The following is a 27,752-nucleotide window of genomic DNA, read 5'->3' as shown; positions in this document are numbered from 1 at the left end:
AGATAACCCCAAATCACATCCATTACATGACATTTGTTTTAACAATTTTTTCTACTAGTACCATATATATTGAGGGTTAGAATACTAAGTATTGTGATATTCGTGTGTAGATTTGGAGTAACTTTAGGCCTATATCTTCTAGTTGTCTCACTTAATGAGAGGATGCTAGAATACGGGAAACCAAAAAATTGTTATTGATTGGATTTGCTACCTAAATTAAAATACTGTTGTAATCTCTTTTATTTCTGTTATACATTAAGCAATTTCATTTACATGTATTTGACAGTCTTAGCTGCTTTGGATTGATCCTGTAGTTCTAAAATCCAAAATTTGTATGGTGCATGATACTGTATTAATATTTCCTTTGTAGGTGCAGGTGAAGTAGGTCTAGTGTGATACCAGTTCATAATAAACCTAATGAGAATAGTTTTATAACCTCTTGATAAATGGATAACATGGTGTTTGTGCTTAGTCATAGACCTTTTTAGCCTATACCAAAAACATGATGGGTCTATAGGAAGTGTATTGGCTACAATCCCTGTTATTGTGCAAAAGGATAAAGGTCCATGTTTTCTGTTTTGCTTTACATCACATGCATAGCGAGTGTTTGTAAACACATACTGATACATACCCACTGTACACGGAAGATCGTCAAACAACCATGACACTGGCGTCTGTGTCTTTGACACAGTGAGTGTTTGTAAACATCTATTTACATAAACAGATCACTAGTTGACGCCGTGCTACCCAATATTCTCTGCATTCAGCTGCGCGCGGAATGACTGTAGTTTCTTTACTTCTCGCTGAGGACGTGAGTATGAGCTGGAGCAGTGAACAATGCTGCCAAACTGTTTAGTTGGGAACTAAGACTAGTGACAAAATCATTGGACTGAGACCAAGCACAGGGGGTCTGGAGGCTGAATTAATTTATAATTTGGGTCAGTGACAAAGCAATTGGTATGGATTGGTTAGGTCCGGTTATTGACAAAACCATTGGTCTGCATTGGTTAGGTCCGGTTAGTGACAAAACTATTGGTCTGCATTGGTTAGGTTCGGTTAGTGACAAAACCATTGGACTGTGACCAAGCAGACGGGTCTAGGGGCGTAGGTCTCTAGCATTCTGTTGGGTGATTGTAGCGCTGTCTATTTCACCTAAGTTGCCAGGTGAATTCCTATTTAAGAGCTCCTTCCCCCTAGACACGAGGATGCATGAATTCCTTAAGGCTGCCGCAGCCCTCTAACTGCCACTGCATTAAGGTAAGTTTCATGTAAAATTATTGCAGTTGTACCGTATATTTCACATTGTTTCCTTTTCACGGCGATCTTATTTGTGTTTTTATTCAGCCGGGGTTTGTAACGCAATCTAATTATCAGCATTGATGACAATGATGTCGCATTCTGTTCATGTTGACCAATAGGAATGCAAGTAGCTACTTCAGCAATGGATGGTGGCAGGCTGCTGCTCTTTATTAGGTTATAAAAGTAAATGTGCTTCTGAGGGCGAGATGCAATGACATATCTCTCCAAAAGTAATTCCTAGTAAGATTTGCATTATTTTCATTTCCTTATGTTGCCAGACTGAGTGGCTCAGACGGTTGAGGCGCTGGCCTTCTGACCCCAACCTGGCAGGTTCGATCCTGGCTCAGTCCGGTGGTATTTGAAGGTGCTCAAATACATCAGCCTCGTGTAGGTAGATTTACTGGCACGTAAAAGAACTCCTGCGGGACTAAATTCCGTTACCTCGGCGTCTCCGAAAACTGTAAAAGAGTAGTTAGTGGGACGTAAAACAAATAACATTATTATTTCCTTATGTTACAAACTTTGGGTAGCACAGTGTCGACTTTAACCGTCTTACTTCACTGTATTGTGCTTTATAACACATCATCAGAGTACATACAGTATGTCTGGCAAATAAGAGATTTTCGTGTGGTAATATAGTAAGTGAGATTGAATCAAGGTGTCATAAAGCTAATGCAGTGAGTTCGCAGTTGCAATTAACAGTATTCTGTAAGAAGGAAGTCAGCTCCCAGACGAAACTATCTTTACATCGGTCTGTTTTCAGACCAACTTTGCTTTACGGGAGCGAAAACTGGGTGGACTCAGGATATCTTATTCATAAGTTAGAAGTAACAGACATGAAAGTAGCAAGAATGATTGCTGGTACAAACAGGTGGGAACAATGGCAGGAGGGTACTCGGAATGAGGAGATCAAGGCTAATTTAGGAATGAACTCGATGGATGAAGCTGTACGCATAAACCGGCTTCGGTGGTGGAGTCATGTGAGGCGAATGGAGGAGGATAGGTTACCTAGGAGAATAATGGACTCTGTTATGGAGGGTAAGAGAAGTAGAGGTAGACCAAGGCGACGATGGTTAAACTCAGTTTCTAACGATTTAAAGATAAGAGGTATAGAACTAAATGAGGCCACAACACTAGTTGCAAATCGAGGATTGTGGCGATGTTTAGTAAATTCACAGAGGCTTGCAGACTGAACGCTGAAAGGCATAACAGTCTATAATGATAATGTATGTATGTAAATATCATGCTCTACTATCCTCTATGGTCGCAGTAGGCTACAGCATTCCCTTTTACCCTTTATATTTAGACAGAGTAGTTGGGTATGATCTGACTAATGTGTTTCAAAGGCTTAAGATATTTAACCCAAAAATGAACTGCCTTTCTAACTACACTCACTTTCCATAAATATGAGTCACAACTCCAAGGAGGTGTTGTGCAAAGAGCTGGCAAATGTGGATTATGGGAGAATTTGCAATATCAAATTAAAAAATGCCTTTTGTTTGTTTTTCTCAGCCGTAAGTTATCTAAAGAAAGCGATTACCGCAGAGTATCAGAAGTTTCTCTTGGGTATGTGTTGTGTACATCCTATTTTGGTCACATTCTTTGCAGCTGATTTCGTATGAATAAGGACTCAATTTCTGATAAGGTTATGGTCCAAAATACAGTACATCAGTATTTCTGACTTTGTCACTCCATTTGATATGAAGAATTGACCTGAGGCACGGAGTGAGGTGGCAGTGCAGTTTGGGTTGTGTAGCTGTGAACTTTAATTTGGGAGATGGTGACTTTGAACTCCGTTGGCAGCACTGAAGATGGTTTTCCATGGGTTTTTTTACCAGGGAAATTTTCAGCTGCTTCTTTCCCATCCTTAGCGTTGCTGAAAACCTTCAATGTGTTAGTGTAATATTAAACTACTAGTCAAAAGAACAAAAAAAGAAGGAACAGAGATATTTCTGATGGAAATAATGCCGATGTTAAGTAAAAGGAGGGGGAGTAGCCTACATCTTTTCAATAAAAGTTTATATTCATAAAGAATAGTTACAAAATCATCTACGGTACACATTTCATCCTGTGAGAAATGATGCTCTCATGTGTCGCAAATGTGAACATCACGTCTCTGAAGCCTATAAGAGCTTTGGAAGCACAACAACCTGATATTTGGGCAATTTTGTTTATAACTAGAAGTTATGAGAAAAGGAGGCATTGGTATTCTGAATGGTGATGGTGATTTTTGTTTAAAGGGAAGTGCAACTTCGCAGCCATCCCCTTTAATAGTTGTGTAAGCAGAGGAAAAAATTTCTGACCTTTTGAAAATGGTTGTTGAGAGAAAGACACGAAGGGTATGTAAATGATAGTCCTCATAGGCCTCGTAAACTTCATAAACTGCTGTAGTCTGAAGAAAACGGTGGTTACTCAAGGGAGGTTGGATAGGTAAGGCGCAAGTGTGGAGGGTAGTAAAAGTGGAAGCAAGGACTCATAGTTGCCAATGCATGCTTCCAAATTGAGAGCCCCTGGGGAGTTCTCTCTTATAACAGGCAAGAGATCCTGTGGATATATTCTATGTCCACACCCACTGTAGGATCCATCCTCTATTCAGCAGTTAATTTCTTTCAGCCTTTTCAGTCGTGAAATTACCAGTTTTTGCCCCAGTGTTGGAGCGAGCTGATTATTTTGTAATTAACTTGTACATTTGGCCGATTATTGGATGTGATAGTACTATCTCTACCAACTTCAGTTCTCCATTCCATAGTGTATCGAGCATCCGGCTGGTCCACATCTTCAGTTGCTTACATGTGTGAACTCTTACTTCTTGTTTTAGGTGATCTATAAAAGTGTGATGAACCCTTCCTTTGCTGTTTTCTTCCCTCGGGTCTTCCTTTTATTATGTGCCATAGCAAGCCTTTGTCATCTTTCATACAACTGCGTAAGAAGTACTCTTCCTTCTCTACTTCACTACTTCCACTGTTACGATTCAATCCACCCAGGGGATCTTGAGCAGGCATCTCCAGCACCACATTTTGCATTACTAAACGCAATTTTGCCAGGCTGGATTTAAGCAGTATCCCATTCACAATCTGACCAAATTTACTTCAACAAATCACTTCAAAGTTGTAGGTTTGGTGTGCATTTTAGTGCTTTTTTAAAAACTCTTCTGTCATCCCAAGCTGCACCGTGACATCAGGTGATAGTAGCTATTGTTCGACATTATTCGCCCAGTGTTATTTAAAAGAAGATCCTTGTTCCAGTGTCTCACCATGAACAGGAAATTTGACATCCTTCCTTGATTTAATTAAGGACATTGTTTATTTCTTTGCTACATTGATTTTCGTTCCATATTTGTCAAACACTTCACATATTCATAGGATCATCTTGTTGAGGGTACTCGGATTTCCTGCTAGTGGTACTTGATTGTCTGCAGATTTCAAAGCACACACACAATGATCTGCTTCTTAAAGACATGTTTGTTCCTCCCAAGACCTCATTATTGAGTATTGCACCAACAAAAATATTGAATTCTGGTGACAGCAAGTACCCTTAACAGACACCTTGCAGATTCTTGATGGAACCAAGTAGCTACCACCAGTTCAGAGTGCTGCCTTTCGCCTCTGTTTTTAGCATGTGATATTTTCCAGTACCGGTAATGGAAATAATTTGTTCAAGACTACTCAGTTGAATGCTTTCTCATAATCGATAAAACAGATATATAGTGTGTGATTTAGGTTGATTAGCCAACTTCAAAGACTGTATCCGAAAGTTCAACATTTTAAAGTAGTATTTCTTATTAATCATTCCATGTTTAATTCTGGTGATTGGAAAGAAATAGGTTTTTAATATTTGTAAATCTCAGGTGTCTAAAATAAAGGAATCTAATAAGGAAATCAAGATAGGACTTAGAAAGAAGTTCAGGCATACTGAAACAGCCCAGCTCTCCATCATTTGCATGCGCAAACCCCTTCTCCAGACACCCCCACCAACATTCTGGCAAAGCCCCACCTCAGAATTATTACTAATAGCAGCGGTACATTCAAATTCCTGTTTATATTTGATCCGCCTTCGCATGTAGGGCTCAAGTTCAGAGCAATGAATGAATGAACCTCAACATCAAGATCCTGAAACATCACCTCCACAGCAAGGATATGCTACACTAATAACGCTCTTGTACGATACCACATTTTTGTTATAGTTTAGAGTTCTCCTTAATTAACTGTTTACAGATAAAATTTGATATGCAATATGTAATACCTTGTGTTAACGTCAGCCTGTAAATAAGTGGATATTGTGGAGAAGATGGACTTTGATACGGTGTAAATAGGCAGAGGAGGCAGCTCAGTACTGAGGATTAATATTTATATCAGTTCTTTGTTAAGAGCAAGTATCAGGTTAATATCCACGACAGGGACAGCAGACTGTCTCATTATCTGCTGACAAGCAAATGCACAGAAATCCTTCATGGGTTGTCAGGCTGAACACCCTTAAGCTGAGCAGTAGCACCCATAACTGTTAGATAGGCCACAATGGGAATCTACCATATCATCTTTCCCAAGATTCTCTAAATCACGATGTCTTCTAAATACTTCATCCTAGGTCTTCCTCTCCCTTTCTTTCCCAGCACTTTCCCTTCAAGTATGTTAGTGATGAAAGTATTGTGTCTGACGACATGTCCAATAAATAAAACATTGTTGCAGATTTTGCATTGCACTTGTATATCTTTATTATTTAAAAAACCATATGTACATGTTTAAATATATGTCTAGAAATTTTATGTGACTTTACTGAGGTAGTTTTCTATGTGGTACAGGCCATGTGGCTCTAAGCTTGCATTCGGGGTTATGGTGGTTTTGTCTTCTATGTTGGCAGCCCTGAAGATGTCTTTCCATGGTTTCTCATTTTCATACGACTGTACCTTAAGGGCACAGCTGTTTCTTCCCAGTCATCGTTTGAAACTTATCTCATTTCAACATTAAACTGCTAGCAAAAAGAAGTTGTGACCTACTGGCTTTTGAAATGTGAAATGCAACTGGTTAGCAATGTTTTTCATGAGAGCTAATTATCAAATCAAAATGTAGAAAATGTCTTAAATAGCTGGATTCAAGCTGGCTGGAGAAGTGGCAGCAGTGCCATGTGACTACAGGATACATGGGAGATTGAAGGGAAAATTTACAAGACTGTGCCAGTGCGGCCTGCACATGGGAGGTGCCTGCTTGTCAGGAAGTCTGCAGTAAACGCATTGTTGCATAAGCTAATTCTAACAAATAGCAGCACACCGAGCTCGATAGCTGCAGTCGCTTAAGTGCGACCAGTATCCAGTATTCAGGAGATAGTAGGTTCGAACCCCACTGTCGGCAGCCCTGAAGATGGTTTTTCCGTGGTTTCCCATTTTCACACCAGGCAGATGCTGGGGCTGTACCTTAATTAAGGCCACGGCCGCTTTCTTCCCACTCCTAGCCCTTTCCTGTCCCATTGTCGCCATAAGACCTATCTGTGTCGGTGCGACGTAAAGCAACTTGTAAAAAAAGAAAAAAAATAGCACACCACACTTCTGTTTTTGCATCATGCAGGGGTACTTGGTGAAACTGATTAGGCTTTTCAGTACTCCAATAACAATTCTTTTTGGTATTAATATTGTATACTCACTTAGGTGAAACCACTATTTGTCCGAAAAGAACATTCTCCATCGTGTTTCACTTTCGAAACCCATTCACAAAATCGCATTTGTAATGCAGGCTCTTCCGGTTTAAGTTCTTGCACTGCAATAATTTTATACGGCTTTAACTTCAGTAACTTTGTACCCGTTCGTACAGAATAGGAAATTTTCATTTCCTGAGCAAGTCATCGAAGTGATTTTGTAGGAGACCTTTCCAGAGCGTTACCGGTATTACCTACAGTTTGTTGTGGTAGTACTGTACGTGGTTTATTACATTTCTTATCAAGAGCACCTCCTAATCTATGTTTCGAAGTCCGACTTGGAACTTGAACATCATGAAACTTCTTGAAATAATCTCCTTATGGCCCTCGCACTTTCTGTATGGACATATGAATCGTAAATGAATACTCTTTGGGGAACAGAATACCGATACCCAACTTGAGCCACCTGAGGCATTTCACTGAATTCACACACTGTACTAATGTCACCAACGAAACACGTCCCACAGTTGCAAACATTGAACAAAGACTGAAATCTGGTGCGGTAGTGCGTCCTTGAGTACACCCGGCACTGTATTTCGTCACCGGCCGACTGACTCAGGAATTCCCGCTCACAAGATGGAGTGGTTCCGCTTTATTCTACTCACCCTGTGCATTGAAAGTTACAGAGGTAGCAGAGAAGATCCAAGCAGTCAGGTCCAGATGGTGTGGTCACTTCGTACAGAGACTAGAACTAGGTGGTGAAGAAGATTCTGAAGATGGAAGATGAGGGCAAAATGATTGTCTAACAAAAGATGGATAAAGTTTATCCGGGAAGATTGGAGGAGGAAATTACCAAAGACAGAGAGAAATGGAAAAGGTTCATTAAAAGACACAGCCCCGTTTGAAACAGGATAAGGCGTAAGAAGACTAGTTGCCAAAGGAAAAGTAGCTTACTGCTTGCTCTTTGTAGTGGTAGTGTAACTTTCGTGAAAGGAATTCTGCTCAACAAACAGCACAGTAGGATTTATAGCAAATGACTGTAACACTGTATTGCAGTAGAACTTGGTTTGTTTATTTTAACCTGAAGGGTCTTAATAACCTTTTTTTTTTTTTTTAATGAACCATGACTTTGAATTAAGCAAAACCTTACATCATATTTACCCAGTCTCAATTTCTAAACAATCCCTACTTTTTCAGTAACACAATACACGGTACTTCAGAATTTGAGTAAACCAGGCTGGCCTCACTGCTGTACTGAAAAACAAAAGCAGTTATCCTGATGTGGCACACTGTACTGCAACTATTTTACTGTAAACAAAAGCAGTGGCCATTCCCGTGTTAATTAATGATTGATAATTTACCGAAACTCAAGAGTTCATTACCCAAAAGACTGTTCAAAGAACATATCCTAAGGTGGCCAAGATTTTGAACTATTTTTAGCTCCGTTACAACTACAATTCCCTTTCCAGAACAAGTACAATTCTACTAGTACTTTTTTTTTTTCACCCAGGCAGTATTGCATCATCCTTAACCCCTTGAGAGTCAGGATCTTGAAGCACTGACATACGCCATAATTTAGGTATTTGCATTCATAAATAAACTGCATTATAAATTATTGCAATGGTACGTAGAAAATTCATCATCCTCCTCTTTTCCCCTTGTCCAGCTCCTGCATTTATGGCACTTCTCCACCTTCCACTCTCCTTCCCCATTCCTCTTCCATCATTTTGTCCCAGGTCAGGTTTCTTCGTCTTGCATCGAGGCTAGGGGTGCGCAGCTGTGAGCTTGCATTCGGGAGATAGTGGGTTTGAACCCCACTGTCGGCAGCCCTGAAAATGCTTTTTTGTGATATCCCATTTTTACACCAGGCAAATGCTGGGGCTGTACCTTAATTAAAGCAACAGCCGCTTCCTTCCCACTCCTAGCCCTTTCCTATTCTGTAGTCGTCATAATACCTACATGTGTCTGTGCGACGCAAAGCAGATTGTAAAAAAAGAAAAAGAAAAAAAGAGACTTCTTGGACTCTTTATCAAATCAATCTACCTTATTCTAGGTCTCCCTCTCGCTCTCTTTCCCTCAAACTTCATCTGTTTTGGTATTTTTTCCTCCTCCATCCTCTTTACACGTCCGAATCATCTTAGTTTACTCCTATCAAATCTCTCATGTAGGTTTTCCATTCTGACCCCCTTTCTTACATAATCTGTCCTACCTTGTCTTTCCTATCATACATCTTAAGTATTCCGTTTCATTTGAATTCTACTCTCCTCCCTACTTTCATTGTTCAGGTTTTAGCTCCATAAGTCAATATGAGTCCATAATACATTTTGTATATTATCACTTTACACTATTCTGCCGTCACCGACAGAATCGAACCTGATGCAAACAAAGAACGCTGTGTAACCGTATGTATCCATCCACAGTCTGAATGCTGATTGGAGAATCACTGGGCTACTCCCGAGCACATGGAAGGAACCATGTGGGCAGTGAACAAAGACTGAAATCTGGTGCGGTAGCGCGTCCTTCAGTACATCTGGCACTGTCCTTACTTGATTGCGGTGATTAAATCAGTGTTAACTCTACATAGACTGTTGCCGGATACCACTGATGTCAACATGTAGTTGGCACGATGTCAACATGTAGTTGGCACGCAATTGTGATGCGGATTACAAGACTAATTATACTCACTCTCCGCGAAAAATAAACAACAATGAATCTTAAATGGCATCTGGATATTTAACATATCAGAAAAGAAAGGTAGATTTGAATTTATAAATACGTAATAAATCAACCAGATCAGTGCATACAAGTAAAACTTCACACTTTTAATATTTTAATAAAATAAAATTCTAGAGGGGAACTTATAGCATAGAAAAGGCAATATTAGAACAATAAAAAAGTGCAGAAGCCTACTTTACCTAATCAGAATAAGATAAAATAAGACGAACTCCTTCCAAGTCGGCGCTTCTTCGATTTCCCAGGTGTTGTTACCAATCCTTTCTGCAGTTGTTCACTGCGCGCAGTATTAATGATCCACTCCGAAACACTGTTGAACTCGGATGTCAACTTCGCAAAACCTTTAAAGCTAAAGTCGCGTATTTCTCACAAAATTTATGAAACGCATTCAGTACAATTGTCTTCTTGCCACTTTTCAAAGGTTTCCCTTTGCGATGCTTGTCGAACTCAACTTGGTGATCCATTTTGCACAAGAACAAGTAATTTTTCACTCACTCACGCATTGTATCTGCTTGCTCCCCAAACTTGCAGCTTAAGAAATGGCAGGTCAAGCATGAGTAGTCTGAAATGCTTGTTTATATCAAATAACAATGAATACAAGTAGTTTTTGTATCTTTCTCCGACTTAAATTATTTGAGGATTTATATTTCGGACATTTTGCATCTAAGATCGCATTAGCCATGAGGTGGCTAACGAACTAGTTTCATGCCTCCACACAGGTGTCCAACGGCAGCACTAACTAATAAACGTTAATCCAAACACGTGCTTATGTTTACATCACGATTGATTCTCTGGGTGAAATCTATATAACTTGGTACTTTATTCCAGACAGTGTTTCTTACACTGGTTGAATGCATTGTCCTGTTACACCCTCTAGCTAATCTCCATGTCCAGCCTTGTATTCTGCATTAGTTCACTCCCTAGGTGAAACTGCTAATAATTTCAAGACTTTGACCACCAATTTTCACAATGCCTTTCCCTTGTCTTTCTCCTCTTGTTATCACCATGGTCTTGTTTTTCTCTGCGCTGAGTTTCATACTATACTTTCCAATTTTCTCGATCAGTGCATCAAGTTGTTCTTGTACTTCTTTGCTGTTTGTTCTCCAGACCACAATATTGTCCGCAAATAATAACTTTGTCTCCCTGTTACCATATGCTTCCTTTGTCTCCTTTACAATTTCATCCATAACCATTAGAAACAAAAGAGGTGACAGTACACTCTCCTGTCTTAGTCCAGTTTTATTTACAAACCATTCTGTCTTTCCAACCGGAGTCCATAAATTGCAGATAAAGTTGTACATTGCTTTAACCCTTTCTACAGTTTGTGTACCCATTCTCTTTATGACCATGGTTTCCCACGCCATCTCCATGGAAACACTGTCGTATGCCTTTGTCAGATGAATGTTTCCTTTCCATATTCCCAATCCTTGTCCATTAAGTGCCTCATGCTGAAGATCGGGTCCACTGTAGATCTTCCACTTCTAAAGCCATGTTGTTCCTCTTTCAAGCAACTCTCCTACTACCTTCCTTTTCATTCTCCTCTGTAATATCCTTTCCAGAATTTTTGCCACTTGTGAGAAGAGTGTGGTTCCTTTCTAGTTATCTCACAAATTTTTTGTTCTTCTTTAAATCTGATATTATTATTCCCATTCCAGAGTCTTCTGTCACATGTTTCTGCTTCCTTATGCACTTCAGCAATCTGTTCACCCGTTGTAGGCAAATAGGTCCAGCAGCCTGTATCATATCCACATTAATTTCACCCATCCCTGGCGCCTTCCTCATTTTCATTTTACGGACTGCTAATTCAACCTCTTAACATTGTTATAACACCATCTACTGTTGAGCCATCACACCGTATTACTAGTCTACTCTGCACAATTCCTCTTCTTCAGCATTTTTTCAAAATACTCCTTCCATCTTCTCTTTAGCTCTGGACCAAGCAGGTGGTCGCACGGTTAAGGTTGTGCGGTTGTTAGTTTGCAATCTGGAGATAGTGGGTTCAAACCCCACTGTCGGAAGCCCTGAAGATGGTTTTCCATAGTTCCCCATTTTCATATGGGGCAAATGCTGGGGCTGTACCTTAAGGCCACGGCCGCTTCATTCCCGCTCCTAGCCCTTTCCGATCCCATTGTTGCCATATGACCTATCCGTGTCCGTGCAACATAAAGCAAATTGCAAAACAAAACAAAAAAATTGTGGGTGAGTTATAAACTCTCCACCTTCCTCTTTCATCAGCTTTGTATAAACTCTTTCTTTCCTATTATTTCATATAATTTCATACGGCATTCTTTTACCGCCAGCTCCACCCGTTTCCGTCTTTTCTGTAAATTCTTCCGAGCTTTTCTTCTCTTACCAGTTTCTTACATTTCCTTTTATGATCAAGATTCATCATTTTGTTTTCTTTTTTTTTATCTGTATTCCATTCTTGCCATGCTTTCTTCTTTTCTTTCTCTGCTTTTATCAATTTCTCATTCCACCACGATGTCTCCTTTCCTTTCACCCTCGTCGATGTTCTAACACAGGTACTCTCTGCACCAGATACAAATGCTGTTTTGAAGTTAGACCATTCATCTTCCATATTTCCTACTACAGTAAGTGGAATTTTTTGTTTCAGTCTCTCCATAAATTTTCCTGTACATTCTTATCTTTTAATTTCCACACTTTTATTCTACTATCTCTTATCTCCTTTAATTTTTCCATTTTTCCCCTACTCTCATTTTTGCTAATGCAACTCTTAAGATCTCCATCAAATTCTTCTGGTGAAGATGTTGCATCCATCAACTGACTGCATTTTGTTCTTTCCACCAGAAAATAATCAATTACTGATTTTTCTTCTTCTCTCACCCAAGCCGTATCTTGTCATTTTCCTGCTGTTTTTTCTGAAACCATGTGTTGTCCACAATTGTTCCATTCCTCTCACAAAACTCAACTAGTTTCTCTCCTTCATTCCTTTTCCCATATCCATACAGTCCTTTCGTTTCTCACATATGCATTTAAGTCTCCCATTTTAATCACTTCCACTCCTTTTCTAGTTTCTGCTGGAATTCCTCTGTATCCTCCTCTTTGTTCCCTGTCTGTGGTGCATACACTTGCATGAAGTCCTTCACTTCGTTCCTCATTCTCAGTCCAATTTTCATTACCCTGTCACTAATGTATCTATTATGAGGGGGGATAAAATATAAAATGTATTTTATTTTTTATTTAAATTCATTTATTGGAAAACACAAGGCAATTACAATTTATTTTTCAACATAGCTTCCTGTTTTGGAAATGCATTTGTGCCAGTGTATGGCCAGCTTTTTGATGCCCTCATCGTAAAAAGGACAGGGTCGTGTCACCAGCCAGTTGTGCATGAAGTCTTCCACAAGCGTCATCTTCAAATTGTTGCTCTCATAGAGCTTCTTTAGTGGTCCAAACAAGTGGAAATCGCAGGGCGATAAGTCTGGGCTGTAAGGAGGATGATCAAGTGTAGTCCAGTGCATTTCCTGTAGCTTGGAGACAGAGCTGCAGTATGGGACTGCACATTGTCCTGGAGGAGGATGACCTGTCGAATCGGTTGGTCTCATTTTTTGCGGTGATATGTAACCTTCGCCTTGTTCAACAGCTCGCAGTAGAAAGCAGCATTGATTGTGCGTCGCTCATGCAAACAATCAATCAGCAAAATGCCTCCTTAACCGCACAAATGTTTTCGTCTGTAATGCTGGTTCGAGGACGATGATCATGTTGCTGATTTTCCACACGTTCTCGTCCTTCCTTGAACTTTTTATGCCAGGCAAACACACACGTCCTTTACAATGTTTTATCTCCGAACTGTGCAGTCAATTTCTGGCAAATTTCCGCCGCTGTAACTCCTTCACGAGCAAGAAATTTTATAATTATGTGTTGCTCAGTGGCAGTGGAGAGGTGCACCTGTTGCTCCGACATCATGAGCGTTACTGAAGAAATATCCAACAGCATACTCTCCCCACTCTAATGGCCCCGTCTAAGCATAGCAGAAATGCGGGCTCAGTCCTATCAACTGTTGATGTTCAGGAACAAAAATCCTGTTTATAGTTGATCGACCTTCGTATAGCCACATACTCTTAGCTGTTTTGAAATTATTAAACACACTCCATTTTCTGCCTCTCTGCCACCACTCTAGTCTAGTGTATATCCTTTCGTCACTCTCTTCTTTCCTTTCTCCCTTCCATTTAACTTTGCCAAACCTGTCATTTCTATATCCTCTTTCTCTATAAAATCCCATTCTTCTGCCTTTCCTGTCAGTCATAAGGTTGATTATGCCGACCTTTACGAATTTAGTTACTGGTTGCCCATTTTTCACAGTTCTCCCAGTACCCAAGGAATTGCACGTCACCTTTAGGTTATGCCCTAACCTTTTCCAAGGCAAGTTTAGAAGTACCATATCGTATATAGGCTATTATGATGTAGATGTTGATTCCCATAGGGAACCTAAAATATTTGTCCTGAATGAGTAAATTTATAATACCAATATAATGGTCCGTTATTGGACATAAATTTTCCAGCTAACTCATTCTTGGTTGCCTGCGTTTCGCCCTCGTGTGCTAAGTTAGGCTCGTCAGTTGGGACTTAGCACACCACCCAAGACGCAAGGTTAGTGCATACCGTGGAGGCCACTGCATAGGCTATTTGAAGCCACCAGCAGTACCAATGCACTATGAGAGCCATGTCTCATTTCCAAAAATAGATGCCTGCCTGGCCATCAAATGATGTAGATGTTGATTCCCATAGGGAACCTAAAATATTTGTCCCGAATGAGTAAATTTATAATACCAATATAATGGTCCGTTATTGGACATTATAAATTTTCCAGCTAACTCATTCTTGGTTGCCTGCATTTCGCCCTCGTGTGCTAAGTTAGGCTCGTCAGTTGGGACTTGGAAGATAGTGCATACCGTGGAGGCCACTGCATAGGCCAGGGATGGCGAACCTATGCCACGCGTGTCACTAGGTGGCACGTGAACACGATTTCCGTGGCACGCCACAAGAACATAATGTTTTAGTATATGTCTTGTACCACAGACAATACATATAATTTAGTGTTTCACGTGTAAGAAATAAATATCGAAAATCTAAACACTAATTCCATCCGGACGTGCAATATAGCTACACTGCCACACTGATATGTCCGAATGTCAAGTGGGATAACAGTACCGTTTTCTGGTGGTTTTGTTTACGAACCTCGCAAACATGTTTTCGGTGCCGAAAAGAACAGAAACTTAACAAAGGTAGTGACCAGATTTTTCAAGAACAGTGGACGAGGGAATTCGGACTGATAGAAAGATGTTGCCTGTGTTCGAAAACAGAAACAATTGTGTCCCTCACATTTAATGTAAAGCGCCATTTCAAGACTAATCATTCAAATGTTTGTTCCATGCCAAATGAAGAAAGAAGAGAGTTCGTGTCACAAAATATCTAACATTACACAAAACAACCTACAGTAGTTCTTTTGTGCGGCTGTTTCCATCTGTCTCACTGCATAGTCCAGCGTACATGGGAAACCGCTTCCTGGCGGTGCGTTCTTGAAATAAACTTCTTTATTGATGTCCGGTACATTGTTTGAAAACTTCCTTAACAAACATAAATAATTAACAGAATTAAAGGAATGCCAGCCAGATGAACTGGTGTCAAGGATAGAATAATAAGAATGAGTGAAGAAGTTTCGGAGCAATTGAAAACTAATTTGGATAACTCCCAGATGTATGCAGTATGTTTGATGAAAGCATGGATGTGACCTTACAAGCAAGGATAGTTGTTTTTTATTTCCTTGTGGAAATGTGATGAGATAGAAATGAAATTGTTGAGCATACGAACCACGACAACATGGGAAGATGATGAAGCTAATGGAGGATGTGAACTCCATTAGCAATATTAGTACTTTTGATCTTTATATCTAATAATATTTATCTTTTTACAATTTGTTTTACGTCGCACTGACACAAATATAGGTCTCACGGCGACGATGGGATATGAAAGGCTTACGAGTGGGAAGGAAACTGTCGTGGCCTTAATTGAGATACGGTCCCAGCATTTGCCTGGTGTGAAATGGGAAACCACGGAAAACCATCTTCGGGGCTGCCGACAGTGGGACTTGAACCAACTCACCCGGTGATAAATATGTAATGACGAGGTATGTTACAATGGGAGCTTATTATTTATTTACAAATAATAATAGGTATTCTCAAGACTTACATATTTAAAAATGTATTTTTTGCAGTATTTGCAAAATACGACCACGGAACATGCAGTCAAATGTATTTACAATATATCTATCTAATAAATAAATTGATTAATTAATTAATTAATTAATTAAATTATAACATATTATGCAACATAATTGGGAATTTGGTAAGAAAGTCGAGGGGTATGGGTGTCGTAGGTTGTAGCCATTCCTTAAAGGAAAATAACAAGTGGCACAGTCAACAGTTGACGATAATAAACCAGACTTAAAATGGCACACTTGATGGAAAAGGTTCGCCATCCCTGGCATAGGCTATTTGAAGCCACCAGCAGTGCCAATGCAGTATGAAAGCTATGTCTCATTTCCAGAAATAGATGCCTGCCTGACCATCAAATGATGTAGATGTTGATTCCCATAGGGAACCTAAAATATTTGTCCTGAATGAGTAAATTTATAATACCAATATAATGGTCCGTTCTTGGACATTTTTCCAGCTAACTAGTGATGAGTAGCTCGTGAATGAGTCGTTCAAAATGAACGCTTCACTCCTATGAAGTGTGAACTGACCACTCAATTTCAATGAACTGGTAGTTCAAACACTTCACAGTTCTCACACTTCACATCATTCACAGTTCAAAAACTTCATATCATTCACAACTCATTCGATTTGTCTGTCGCTCGCTCACTCTCTCTCTTCCCTTCTCTGAGTCTAGCTACGTCATTCATTTCTTCCTTTACTCCCAGTCCCATCCTACCTGTCAACTGTGTTATTACACCGATAAAGATATATAGCCTACGAAGACACTGACAATCCGACAGAGTGAGCGCAGCAGACATGCAAATAAAATGCTTGCCTTGTGAATCTGGAAGTAAAACGTGCGCTGAATCCACAGTCGAAAGAAGATCTTCCTTGCAGGAGCGTTCATCTCATACACAACACTTAATTAATTAAACAAAACTGCACTTGGGGAAAAGACTAATTAAATAATAAATCAAAATGAATGGACTTTATATCATTTTTAAAGACCTGAAACTGGAATCGTCTCTCCTATAGAGAGTGCTTTAAGTACGACGATTTAGCTCTTCCACTAGCTTCTCGGCCATCTGTTTCATATCACCACGAATTTCAGAGTTATTGATGAATCTGCTACACCATCTTTTCAATGACCGAATGAGGAGTATAACTTTTGACGCAGTGACCAGTCTTTCGCTGCTCATTTTCTCAGTACAATCTTTGAAAACTTTAAACACTTCGCAGGCTTGTGTTATGCTTGCGATGTCGTCTGCAGAAGCGGTTGTATTGACAATGGATGGGTGAACTTCAATTAAAAATGAGAGCTACTTGTTAGTGACAGCACACTATATAAAAGGTGGTAGTGGTGGTGGTGGTGGTGGTGGTGGTGGTGGTGGTGATTATTGTTTTAAGAGGAAGTACAACTAGGCAACCATCCTCTATTAAAACTAATCAGAGAGAAAAAACTGAAGGGATCCGACACTTCGAAAAATGAAGGTATCGGCCGAAGGAAGACAAAGGCCATGAAGGGCGTGAAAATGAAGAACTCCCTAAGCCTCGAGTGATCTAATAACGTCGGGGTCAGAAAAGAACACGAGTTGACCAAGGGAGGTTGGATAGGGTGGATGAAAGTGAGGAGCCTGGCACAAGTAAGTGGAAGCAATGCCAGAACTCAGCTAAGGGCCCCGTAGTCGCTAATCCACGCTACAAAGTTCAGAGACCCTGGGGCCCCTTCTAGTTCGTCTCTTATGACAGGCAGGGGGATACTGTGGGTGTTATTCTACCGCCCCCGCCCACAGGAGGATAACTATATCAAAGATTCATCAGGATAGATAAATATATATTTATGGCAGTGGTAATCATATTCATTCTATTTCGGATTGTATTTTAAGAGGAAAAAATATTATGATATGATGAATAACGTTGGTAACCCTGGTGTTTTCTGCCAGAGTACAGCTAAAACAGGTATCACGTGGCAGATAAAGACACTGTTGAGTGCATCATGCGAATAAGATGACCCTAGATTAAATATATTTCCTTCGTTATATCTTTATCTTTTCCCTGTCCCTATCAACCATCATCTAGATGCTGTAAGCAAGTAAGCTATTTGGCTCATAATTACATAGCTCTGCCATCTGTTGGTAATATTATTAAGTATTATGAAGCTTTATTGAGTGAGTGAGATACTGTGAACGAAGTCGCTGCTGAACGACATACTAAGCAGCTTCATCAGGCTTGATTACTTCATGAACTACATGAATGAACTACTTCATTTGAACGGTTCACAGTAAAGAGTGTGAATGAGTGAAGTAGTTCATAGGAATGAACTGGTTCGACCCATCGCTACAGCTAACTCATTCTTGGTTGCCTGCGTTTCGCCCTCGTGTGCTAAGTTGGGCTCGTCAGTTGGGACTTAGCACACCACCCAAAGAAAACTGACACATTATAATTTTTGTGTTACAACCTACAAAGGTACAGGGTTTAAGCGTACAAGCTACAATTTACATTTCCTTGGATGGGAAATGAGAAATTTTCGTTTAAAAAAAAAGTAAAATTCCTGTTATTGTCCAGCTCCATGGCTAAATAGTTAGCATGCTGCCCGCAGGGGTCCCGGGATCGATTCCCAGAAGGGTCTGGAATTTTAACCATAATTGGTTAATTTTGCTGGCACAGGAGCTGGGTGTGTGTCGTCCTCATCATTTCATCCTCCTTATGGCATGCAGGTTGCCTACGGGCGTCAAATCGAAAGACCTGCATCTGGCGGGCCGAACTTGTCCTTGGACACTCCCGGCACTAAAAGCCATACGCCATTTCATTTTCCTGTTATTAAGTAAATTATAATATAATTACATAATGCAACAGCGATTTTGCTCAGTGTTCTGTGTTGTGTGACTTTCCCTGTTCACTGAATTTCTGAAAACAGTATTTAAAATTTAACAGGCGTCTGGTGGATAATAGCTAGCCACTAAATGGCGAGAGGGAGTTTCATCACGAGTGAGGAGATAGATATTTACTATCCAAGATTAAAGTACAACAGTGCAAATATATCTACCAGATAGCTGTACAGTATACCTTCAAATAAATAACCTCATTGATGTTATTCCCAGTTCTCAAGTGACTCAGCATTTGAATGGAAATAAGCACATTGCAGCTGCTTTGCATGTGCGTTCAGCACATTTACATATAGGTGAACCAACTTCTTCAAATGTATGCCCATCCGAACATTCCCAGTATTATTTAGATGTATGTAGAGCATTTGTTTGCAACAACTTTCCTCTTTGTGAAGTAAGTAATCTGGGACCAAGAAAAATTCCTAACAAAATACATTCATTTTGAGCCTCCAGACGAATCCGCATTAAGGAAGAAACTGTCTCCCAAAATGTTACGAAGAAACTTTACAAAGAATCCGGGCAGTATAAGATAGCAAAGTACTGTGGGTGAGCATTGAGGAAACCACTGATTCAAGTGGCAGAACAGTAGGAAATGTTGCAATTTGTGTGTTGAAGAATGACAAAACTGCTTGTGAACATCCTTATTTGCTAGCATGTAAAGAAATGCCTGCTGCAAACCATCTCGCTGTAGCTAGGTTGTTTAATGAAGCTATGCACTTACTTTGGCCAAAAGGTGTAAAATACAATAGGACTATATTTTTGCCTGTTGTCACGCTGTGGGGCACCTAACTTAGCGCTATGGTATATTGCACATACAATTGCAAAAATTTTGGATCCAATGTGAATGCACTTAATGAAAATGATCTGCCGTCAGTTAAAAGTTCTTCAAGAGTTACTGAAAGACAGTTCTTTGAAAAATGATTTGGCATTTATATCTGCCAATCTAAGTTTCTTGAGTAAAACCATAGATATACTTGAAGAATCCACTAACCTGTTGACCGAAAATGTGAAGGTGCTTGCTGTTGAAAATAAACTATAGACTCACTCTGCCTCGCAGGAACAGGAACTATTAAGGGTTAAATATAAAAATTTGTCCTCAGGAAAAACAAAAGGTTTTTAAAAATGTGTGAAGTTGCTGAGTATTGGAGGGTTCTCATGTTGGTGAAAATAATGGTGATAGTGTTTATGACATTACTCTCTTTAATATGCACATCTGCCTCCTGGGATGTGGAGCGATTGTTCTCGCAGCATAAGGCGTTCTTTAGAGGTGAACAGTTTGGAGATGACCTTTGTTGTTCACTGCAATTCTGAGACTACTTCTAGAAACTAATATTCCAGTGCGTGATTTGAGATTACAGGCTGGTGCAAATTTTTCATATATGGGTTGTTTTTGCTATATTTAAACAAAACATTACTACTCTGGCACATCAAAAATTAATATATCATACTTTTCCATACACACACATCCATTTGCCTCAAGGAGCACATTTGGTAGTACCCTATTTTGATATAATATGTTATACTTATTTACCTATTGAACCTAGGTGGTTATGTGATATTTAAAGCAGAATATTTAAAACTTATCAAATCTTTTTAGGCTCTAGACCCCCCTATGGGTGGGGGACGCAGACACATTTACCCACGGTATCCCCTGCCTGCCGTAAGAGGCGACTAAAAGGGGCGACCAAGGGATGATCAAATTAGAACCATGAAACTACTTGTGATTAGTACCACCACGCGGGGAACATCATGGGTCACTTCTACTTGCGCATAGTACCGCTATGTTGGTTACCAAATAGGTTTGTGATTAGTGGCAAACGAGAGCGCGACGGTTTTTACAGTACCTGTGATTAGTAGCACTATATGGGCGACACCATGGAATGAGGGAACCCATGGTTCTGGCTTGCCTATGATTAGTACCCACTGAACACCAAGGGATAGTATGAGTCCCTGTGGTTAATACCCTTATGTGATGAACACCATAGGTTTGCGTTGCCTGTAAATGATGCCGCAATGTGCAAAACAGCGTAGGTCTGTAATACATGTGCAAATTTCATTACCTGTGAGTAGTACCATAATGTGTGGAATACTAAGAGTCTACGTTACTCTTGATTAGTACCGCAACATGACAAATACCATGGTTCTACTTTCCTAGCGATAAGTACCATTGTGAGGGGCCGTTGATGATTTGGGTTTTGTGGACCCCTTTTGACTACAAGTATCATCGATTCAGTATTGTACTATAGAAGCAGTCCCATGGTCAGTAATATTATTGTTCTGCGCCAACTTCTGTGCACGTGAGGCACTGTGGGTCAGTTCCATTGCTCGTTTTAAATTCATATCCATCCATTCATTCTTCGTCCTCACGTTTTGAATTGTGGTCACTGGATGTTTTGGGCTTTTAATTTGTCATTTCATCTCGTCTCATTTCGTACCATTAGGGGCCGATGACCTAGATGTTAGGCCCCTTTAAACAACGAACATCATTATTGTCATTCAGGCTTTAGCACGTCAAAAATAAATATTTTTTTAAACTTTTTTAACAGTCCCAAACATCCCTGCAACTTGCACACCACACACAACACTATCCTCCACCACAATAATGCGTAGTTACCTACACATGGCAGATGCTGCCCACCCTCATTGAAGGGTCTGCCTTACAAGGGCTGCACCCGGCTAGAAATAGCCACACAAAATTATTATACGTTTTTAGCACATAAAAATCCACTTCCTACTTATGGTACAGTATAACATAGTATATTACAATCAGCAAGTATGTCTTAATTTTACATTTAAAAGTTGTTTATTACAGTACTTTACAAATTCCATTCTTTCAGTGTTTTGACATACTTACAGGTGGGGGTCATCCGAAAATTTGCTTAAGGAAATTACCTATACAAAATGTGTGACACAATGTTTTCTATTTTTTGCTATCTGCTTTACGTCGCACCGACACAGATATGTCTTATGGTGACAATGGGATAGGAAAGGGCTAAGAAGTGGAAGGAAGCGGCCGTGGCCTTAATTAAGGTACAGCCCCGACATTTGCCTGGTGTGAAAATGGGAAACCATGGAAAACCATCTTCAGGGCTTCCGACAGTGGGGCTCGAACCCACAATCTCCCGATTACTAGATACTGGCCGCACTTAAGCAACTGCAGCTATCAACCTCAGTGACACAATGTTACCTAGCAACCATGCAGGCTGTGATGTGAAGTACTGATGGATGGCCATGACTGAGAGACATGTAGAAGGTTTTTCTCATTCATCATATGGAAAGGATCTGGTCATGACATTCATAGATCTTACATCTGTATACAATAGTGTTCCCAGGGAGAAGATTTGAGTACAGGACACGAACTGTAGAAATGGTGCAAGGAATGTACGGACACCGATTGGAAAGAATAGTTTACAAAATGAAACTAAACAAAGACAGGGGAGTGTACTGTCGCTTGTACTCTAGAGAACTGATTATTCTGTTAGTGGTAGTTTTGGTATTCTTTCCTCCTCCATCCTCTTTACATATCTAGACTATCTTAGTTTACTGCTATCAATTCTCTCATTTAGGTTTTCCATTCCTACTCCCTTTCTCACATTTTCATATCTAAATCTGTCCTTTCTTGTCTTTCCTATCATACTTCTTAGGTATTTCATTTTAATTCTACTCTCCTCCCTACTTGTCTATGTCCAGGTCTCGGCTGCATAGGTCAATATAGGTGCATAATACATTTTGTACTTTCTCTATACACTTCCTTGGTACTTCCTTATTCCAGACAAGATTTCTTACGCTCTGGTAGATTGCATTGCCTTTTGTACCTCTTGCTAATCTCCAGGTTCAGCCTTGTATTCTGGATTAATTCACTCCCTTGATATTTGAAACTGTCAACAATTTCAAGGCTTTGACCACCAATTTTCACATTGCCTTTCCCTTGTCTTTCTCCTCTTGATATCATCAAGGTCTTGCTTTTCTCTGCAGTGATTTTCATACCATTTTTTTTTAATTTTCTATTGATTGCATCAAGTTGTTCTAGTTCTTAGCTGTTTGTTCCCCAGACCACAGTATCATCTACAAATAGTAATAACATGATCCCCCTGTTACCATATGCTTCCTTTGTCTCCTTTACAATTTCATCCATAACCATTAGAAACAAAAGAAGTGACAGTACACTCCCTTGTCTTAGCCTAGTTTCATTTTGTAAACCATTCTTTCTTTCCAAACGATATCTGTCATACCAATATAGTTGGTCCGTTATTGGAAATTATAAATTTACTCATTCGAAACAAATATTTCAGGTTCCTTATGGGAATTAACATCTTTGTCAAACAATATCTGTATGCTGCTGATACAGTTTTGTACATTGCACCATTTCTACAGTTTGTGTACTCAAATCTTCTCCCTGGGAACACTATTTGTTTTGTGCAGAGCCATGTTTATTTTCACATAAAAACATAAGAATAACAAGATGCAATTAAAATAAATAACAATCCAAAGAACATGTATCAGTCTCAGATCGTATCACCAACATGCCGCGCACCTAATTTGATGGACAAATTACGTAACCAAAATCAATAAAACTACAAATAAATAACAACGAAGGAACATACATGAGCAAGAAAATGGTTCAGGATATTTTAAAAGTTAAAAGAACAATTTTAAATGTTATTGAACAAATTATTCTTGAGGAAACAAAGTTTTTTAATAGGACGTTTGTACACACTCTTTGGAGTGCGCATTGATACAACACGAACTTGCCCGTCAGCCCCAGGATGAACAGTCTCAATTACCCCAGTCTGCCACACAAGAGGTAAATTGTCCTCCTTCACAATTACCAATGTACCAGCTTGTAGACTGGGTTGTCTTGTAGACCATTTACTGTGTTGCTGAAGTTGGGACAGATAGTCGCTAGACCATCTTTTCCACACCTGTTGTCTGCATCATGACACTGGACCTGGAAGCAAATCTCACTCCGGCATGGAAATAAGACGCTCACCTACTAAGAAGTAGCCAGGTGTTAAGAAGGAGAATTTATCAGTGCTGTTAGGTAAAGGAGTGATATGTCTCGAATTGAGGTAAGCTTCACTGTGTGTGAGGAGTGTGTACATTTCTTCAAATGTCAGAACTGTGTTCCCCACCACTATCCTTAAATGATACTTCACTGATTTTATCCCGGCTTCCCACAATCCACCAAAGTGTGGTGCTTGAGGGGGGGGACAAAATGCCACTCAATTCCTTCTTGAGTACTTCATTTTGATGACTCTGTGACTTAAATAGAAGATGCAATTCCTTGAGTTTATTTTTTGCACCCACGAAGCATGTGGCATTGTCACTGTAAATGTTACTACATCTACCTCTCCGTGTTAAAAATCTTCGTAATGCAGCCATGAACACCTCTGTAGTAAGACTGCTCACCCTCAAGATGAATTGCTTTAATAGCCAAGCATACAAATAAGGCAATATAAACTTTTATCTTCACCTTGCTGCGTACCATGCCTTGCTTGATGTACAATGGTCCACCATAGTCTATACCACAATTAAAAAATGGCTTACTTGGTTCAACTTGTGCAGGAAGCAACTGACCCATGAGCTGTTCTGTTGTAGCTTTCAGTCTGAAACAACGAAGACATTTATGGATGGTCTTTCGGATGACAGATCGCACGCTGGGTATCCAAAAGCGTTGTCTTAGAGATGCAAGAAGCAATTGAGGGCCGGCATGTAATAACCTTTGATGTTCGTACAATATCAACAGTTTTGTTACATGGTGCTTTGGAGCCATTAACCTACCGTGCACCCTGAGCACATAATTGGCTTCCAGGAAAGGGTGCAGAAATTTTAACTTGTTATCAACAGGAACTGACCAACCTTGTTTCAGCATTTTGATTTCTTTATGATAAGTACTTAGCTGAACATTATGGACAATGACATTCATAGATTTATTAAGCTCTGTGGTTGTCAGACTTCCAGTCAGGCGTTGTCTCGTATCACTGCATTTGAGATTGTATATAAATCTTAGAACATATGCCGAGGTTCACAAGAACCTTGACCATAAGGAGGAATAATTCAGAAGGTGTTCCCATGGCAAATGCACGGAAAGTAGACTGATATTAGCACGTTTTCTTTCTGGTACTTCCTTCGCTTCATTTTCTTGTAATTCTGGCCAAGTGGTTTGAGGTTCCTTAAGCCATGAAGGTCCCACCCACCACAGCCGAGTTAGCTTCAAATTTTGAAGATCAACTCCTCTTGAAATGATGTCGGCAGGGTTATCTTGAGTAGGAACATGTCTCCAATTCTTTGTATCAGACAGCTCTTGTATTTCAGAAACGCAATTTCCCACATGTCTTCCATGAGTTAGGTGGTCCAGCTATCCAAGCTAAGACTCTATTAGAATCAGTCCAATAGAATTCACGTTCTGCTCTGTCTTCGATAGCACTCCTCACTTTCTTCATTAGCCTAGCTAGGAGTAAGACACCACACAGCTCAAGACATGGCAAGGATACTTTTCTCAATGGTGCTACTCAAGATTTTACAGTTAACAATGAAACAGTTGCGTTTCTTTTGGTGTACATACATCGCAAGTAAATGCAGGCACCAAAGGCTTGCTCTGAAGCATCTGAAAATCCACGAAGCTCTGTACGGGTGCTATTATTACTTCCGAGAATATAACGAGGGATGTGTATATCATTAAGAGATGAAAATGTGTTGTGTATTTGCTGCCACTGTTCTTGGAGCTCATCACATAATGTTTCATCCCAATTTACTCGTAATTCCCACAACTGTTGAATTATTTTGCATCTTACTATGACAGAACCTAGTAAGTCAAGTGAGTCATATATATTGCGGCTACACTGGCCAGTATTTTCCGCTTTGTCCACGTTTTTTTTTTTTTGTGTATGTTTAGGGGCGACAAATTGGATTCGATCACTCGATGGGTGCCATAACAAACCAAGGGTTTTTATGGGTTCTTCTTTACTGTCAAAACTCCATGGAAGTCTAGTTTCTTGAAAATTCCGGAGATAGTAGGTTCAAACCCCACTGTCGGCAGCCCTGAAAATGGTTTTCCGTGGTTTCCCATTTTCACACCAGGCAAATGCTGGGGCTGTACCTTAATTAAGGCCACGGCCGCTTCCTTTCCACTCATAGCCCTTCCTTGTCCTATCGTCGCCATAAGACCTATCTGTGTCGTTGCGACGTAAAGCAACTAGCAAAAAAAAAAAAAAAAAGTTTCTCACCAACTCCTTTTGCAGTTCAACTTGTTTTGAATTGTGTCTGCTCCTGTAAGTAGGTCATCCACATAAAAGTCTCTCTTCAGGATTTCTGCAGCCCGAGGATATACTTCTTGTTCGTCATGAGCCAGGTGCACAAAACACCCGGTTGCCAGAAAAGGAGCTGCTGCAGTACCGTGTGTCACAGTGTTCAGTTTATAGATTTTGATAGTGTCTTGATATGAGCTTCTCCAAATTATTCTTTGCAGATCTTGATCTTCTGGATGCACCTTTATTCCTCTGTACATTTTTTTATGTGTGCAGTGACAGCATATCTATGCGTTCTAAATCTTAAAATAATGGAAAACAGGTCTTCGTGTACTGTTGGGCCCACCATCAGAATGTCATTTAATGACAGGGAATTATTAGATTTAGCTGACTCATTGAATACCATGCAGTTTTGTGGTGGTACTATCTTCCTTGATAACGGCATGATGTGGCATGTAGTACGATGATTGACTCGGCCAAATTTCTTCAACGGGTTCCATGTGACCTAATGCAGCATATTCATCCATGAAGTCAACATAGGATTTCCTCATAGATGATTGGGGCTTCAGTCACCTTTCCATATTTTTGAAACAATGCATGGCATTGTTGAAGGAATCTCCAAGTTGCTCTGGCTGGGTTTGAAAAGGCAATTTCATCGTATATCTTCCCGTTTCATCTCGAGTCATAAAATGTTCTTCACAAAGTTTCTCCTCCTGAGAGAGTGGAAGACCTTGAAACTCTTCTTGTTGCCAGAAACGTTCCACCTTAGTATGAAGAGAGTCATGAGTTACTACACAACTTATGGCAGCAGACCTTTTCTGACTTATGTTTGTAGTAGGTTATGCAACCTGCCAGTACCCAACTAAATATTGTATTCTGGATGGGTAGAATGTCCTTCGTGGGTGAACTGGCCTGGACGCAAAACTTCGAGAAATACACTCGCTCCTAGCAGTAGGTCAATTTCTCCTGGTTCGTTGAATCTTGGATCTGCCAAGCTAATGTCAGAGGGTAAATGCCAATCTGTACAGTCGGTGTGAGAAGAAGGAAGTTGTCCAGTAATTGTAGGCAAAACTGAACAAACAATATGGTGGCTGTAATCGTACATCCTAGATGAAGTGTGAATTTGGCAAATGTGTGATGACTATAGCTCTGGAGTTGCTAATTCCTTGAATAGGAACGTGGAGTTGACTGAGAGCTATTCCTAATCTATCAGCAAGCTTTTTTGACATGAAGTTCATCTGTGAGGCACTATCCAGAAGAGTGCGACCTTGGCTGTCAGTAACTCTAATGATTGCAGTTGATAGCAACACTTCACAGGTGTGGTAATTTCCCTTTAAAGAACAATATGATTGTTGTTGGGAAATGTTACCGATATCCTTGTGTAGTAATGTATGATGCTTTTGGTTGCACAGTTTGCAGTTTCGAGAGGAACAGTGGCTGGTGTGATGGCCACTCTTCAAGCAATTGTAACAAAGCTTATGCCATTTTACATACTCTAATTTGTCATTAATTTCTAAATCCCTAAATTTTAAGCACTGGAATAAGACATGAGGAGCATCACAGAGGTCACTCGTTGATGTGGTCACAAAGGCTTGCCCTACACTTTCATTCTTACTACTGCTGTATCTCGTACCTTGGGATTGTCTTTCATTCATTAGTTTATTAGTATTGACTAGCTCAAAAGTTTGACAACTACTTTCAAGGAATTATATTAATTTTTTCAACCTAGGATACAGTTGGCCTGA

The 27,752-nt window shown here is 39.9% G+C and overlaps 2 protein-coding genes across 3 annotated transcripts in view; one reads left to right on the top strand and one right to left on the bottom strand.

Annotated features, from left to right (window-relative positions):
* The window catches only part of LOC136881127 (transcription termination factor 4, mitochondrial), a 132,752-nt gene that overhangs the window by 27,388 nt on the left and 77,612 nt on the right, over positions 1-27,752 (bottom strand). Inside the window, exon 1 of one of the 2 annotated variants that reach the window (XM_067153788.2) lies at positions 7,218-7,536. The exons of the other annotated variant lie outside the window; for it this stretch is intronic. The gene's annotated coding sequence lies outside the window, so the exon portion shown is untranslated. Of the gene's footprint in view, positions 1-7,217; positions 7,537-27,752 lie in introns of those variants that run through there. 2 annotated transcript variants of the gene reach the window in all.
* The window catches only part of LOC136881128 (RNA-binding protein 7), a 59,355-nt gene that overhangs the window by 4,048 nt on the left and 27,555 nt on the right, over positions 1-27,752 (top strand). The gene's annotated exons all lie outside the window — the stretch shown is intronic.

Source organism: Anabrus simplex, chromosome 9 (assembly GCF_040414725.1).
Source record: "Anabrus simplex isolate iqAnaSimp1 chromosome 9, ASM4041472v1, whole genome shotgun sequence".
Lineage (NCBI taxonomy): Eukaryota > Metazoa > Arthropoda > Insecta > Orthoptera > Tettigoniidae > Anabrus > Anabrus simplex.
The sequence above is the reverse complement of the archived record's forward strand: the minus strand, read 5'-3'. Positions and strand labels throughout refer to the sequence as shown.